Genomic DNA, 3,635 nt, shown 5'->3' with positions numbered 1-3,635 from the left:
GAAAGACTGAAAACGTTCCCTCTAAGATCAGGAACAAGAAAAGGATGCCCACTGTCACTACTGTTATTCAACATTTCACTGGAAGTTCTTGCCAGAGCAATTAGGCAAGAAGAAGAAATAAAAGGCATCTAAATTTGAAAGGAAGAAGTAAAACTTTCCCTACTTGCAGATGATTTGATCCTATAAACAGAAAATCCTGAAAAACCCACAACAATGGTCCTAGAGCTAATAAATAAATTCAGCAAAGTAGCGGGGTACCAGATCAACACACAAAAAACAGCAGTGTTTCTATACACAAGAAATGAATTAATCAGAACAAAACATCAAGAAAAAAATTCCCTTTACAATAGCAGCTAAAAGAATCAAATATCTAGGAATGAATATAACCAAGGATGTAAAGGACTCATACAGAGAAAACTACAAAACATTACTAAAAGAAATTAAAGAAGACCCAAATTAGTAGAAGGTTCTTCTGTGTTCATGGATTGGAAGACTAAATAGTAAGATGTCAGTACTACCCAAAGCAAAATATAGATTAAATGCCATCCCAATGAAAATTCCAGCCCCGCGCGCTGGGCGCTCTCTCCGCCCGCCCGCCTGGCGCCACGCCCGCCGCAGGCAAGGGCCAGTCACCCGCAGGCCGGCGTCCCCTAGCCCCTCGCCGCCACGCCCATGCCCCGCCGTGGAACCGGTAATGGTTACGAAGCACTTTCTCCGCTGTGATTTCTGCTTAGTCATTGCCTACCTGGAAACAGCTTCCTGAACTGGGAGCCAACTCTCCTGCGGCGGCCGCAAGAGCAGGAGCCACGGTCACCAGCGCCTCCTTCCCGGGCCACCGCTCCTTCGCTGTAGCCCGGCCTCTCTTGGACCCGAGAGCAGGCCGTCCAGCCGCGCGGGACGGCAACCGCGCGCTCGGCCCTCCAGCCTCGGGCATCGCGTCCTGCGGGGCGACCGCCTTCCCCGCCCGTCCGCGGTCCTGTAGCTGCTTCGCCGGCTCGGGCGGCCGCTGCCATGGGCACTGACAACCGCGCGGCCGGGGCGCTCCTGGCGCGGGCCAGCACCCTGCACCTGCAGACGGGGAACCTGCTGAACTGGGGCCGCCTGCGGAAGAAGTGCCCGTCCACGCACAGCGAGGAGCTTTGACATTGCATCCAGAAGACTTTGAATGAGTGGAGTTCCCAAATTAGCCCAGATTTGGTCAGGGAGCTTCCAGATGTCTTGGAATGTACTGCATCTCATGCAGTAGAAAAGGTAAATCCTGATGAGAGAGAAGAAATAAAAGTTTCTGCAAAACTGTTCATGGTAGGATCAAACTCTTCATCATCAACTAGAAATGCGGTTGACGTGGCCTGTTCAGTCCTTGGAGTTGCACAGCTAGATTCTGTGACCATTGCTTCACCTCCTATTGAAGATGGAAAGTTAATCTTTCCTTGGAACATTTGCAGCCTTACTGGGAGGAATTGGAAAACTTAGTTCAGAACAAAAAGATTGTTGCTTTTGTTTCCTCTGATCTAGATAAAACACAGTTGGAGTAGCTGTATCAGTGGGCACAGGTAAAACCAAATAGTAACCAAGCTAATCTTGCCTCTTGCTGTGTGATGCCACCTGATTTGACTGCATTTGCTAAACAATTTGACATACAGCTCTTGACTCATAATGATCCAAAAGAACTGCTTTCTGAAGCAAGTTTTCAAGAAGCTCTTCAGGAAAGCATCCCTGACATTCAAGCACATGAGTGGGTACCACTGTGGCTTCTGTGATATTCAGTGATTGTTAAAAGTAGAGGAATTATCAAATCAAAAGGCTACATTATACAAGCTAAAAGAAGGGGTTCTTAACTAGGATCCATGATCATAATCTACTGACTTTCTATTTTCCTTGCATATAAGATAAAATTGAGATGTGTAAAAATCTAGTTACTGCCTGTAAATGATGTCATTGAGGCAGATATCCTTTTAGTCATATTTGACAATATTTTGTCTGTCAAGTATCAGTTCCTTTTCTTGCCTCCATACCAGTTCACTCATATGAGCCACTATATTGTTTGCATTAAACTATTGTTTTCTAATTGAAACTGTCTATAAAGAAAATACTTGCAATATATTTTTTCCTTTATTTTTATGACTTAATAGAAATCAAGAAAAATGTTCGTAGATATATTTTGGCCTAGGCATCAGGGTAATGTATATACTTATTTTTTATTTCAAAAAATAATTCATTAATGCTTCTTACTCTCTAACATAACTAAGCAATTTAATAACAATTATTAAAACTGAAATACTGGAAGATATTTTTCTGTCATTGATAATTATATTTCAGAGTAACTGGAGTAGCCAGGATTTACTAGTAGTGTAAATAAAACTCATTTCAATACATGAATGGAAATTTAAATTTTTATATGTCCTTGCTTATAGTTTAGCTATGATGACTTAACCTGGTATTCTTGAGCTAATTTTCTTTTGCTATTGTATATAAAGATAAACCAAAGGAGACTGGAAGCATTTGAAATTATTATTTGGGGGATTTTATAAAAGCAACTACTATCAACTTCAGATTCTTTTTTCATTCTTAATCCATCCTTAATATTTTACTACTCATTCAAAATATATTCTTGAATATTCAAGAAGTATTGAGGCTTACTATTGCTGTGCACTGTGGGCTCTGGAGACAGGATGGGGCACGGTGGTTAGAGAGTCAGGGATTGAAAATCAGTTGAGTAAAACATGTGATATTTGTTCCCTACTAATAAGTAAGAGGGACTAAAAGCCATAAAAGGGATGAAAAAAGATTTTATTTGAGGGCCAAAGATGTCTATTTAGACAATTTTGAGATAGGGTCTTCTTAACTATGTATTTAAAAGCAAAACAATATAATCAGAATTTTAGAGATAGAAGAGACTATAGATCATTTAATACAATTCTTCAGTTTAAGAACAAGAATATAGCAAATAAATAAGCTGCTACCTTTGTTATGTATGATGGGTCTCCTTAATACTATAAATTCATTTCTGTAACCCAAATAGTTTGAAAAATTCTTTAAAATACTCTTGTATCTCAATCATTATCTTTAAATCATGGGCGTATATAAAACTAATTTTGCTCAAGTTTTTCAGCTTAGAGAAAAGAATGAGACACACGCGTTCAATATTCAAAATAAATACACCAGACTCTTCTCTTTACTAAGGTTTTTTGTTTACTGGTTGAATAATTTGAGCATTAGAATTATAATGTGAAATCAGCTGACTTAACCTACAAAAACTTGTGTAGGCAGTGAGTGTCCTAAATAGCCTTTATATTAATTGTATATAATGTTATTAACTATATATAGTTAATTTTTTATTTGAAAATGCACCTTTTATCATATAGCATGAGTTTTAAACAAATGCTCATTTTATTTTAAGCCTATACAGTGAAGTGATTGAGATATTTTAAGACAAAACTTTAAATATCACATTTATTATTTTTTAAAACCTTGTACTTACAGAAATGGATTGTTTGAAGGTTTATTTTGAAAATGGAAAAACCTTATATTGTTAATGTAGTCAAAATTAAGCAGAAGCATTTTTATGTTCTTTTTCCCCTACTATTGATAAAAAAAGAGCAAGATTATAGATTCATTTTGTGAAAGGGATCATG

General features: G+C 38.5%; 1 pseudogene; it reads left to right on the top strand.

Moving 5' to 3' along the window:
- The first annotated feature begins 952 nt into the window (after positions 1 to 952).
- On the top strand, positions 953 to 1,925 carry LOC119523608 (annotated as a pseudogene).
- The last annotated feature ends 1,710 nt before the right edge of the window (positions 1,926 to 3,635 follow it).

The sequence above is a fragment of the Choloepus didactylus genome, chromosome X (genome assembly GCF_015220235.1).
Source record: "Choloepus didactylus isolate mChoDid1 chromosome X, mChoDid1.pri, whole genome shotgun sequence".
NCBI classification, from domain to species: domain Eukaryota; kingdom Metazoa; phylum Chordata; class Mammalia; order Pilosa; family Megalonychidae; genus Choloepus; species Choloepus didactylus.
The sequence above is the reverse complement of the archived record's forward strand: the minus strand, read 5'-3'. Positions and strand labels throughout refer to the sequence as shown.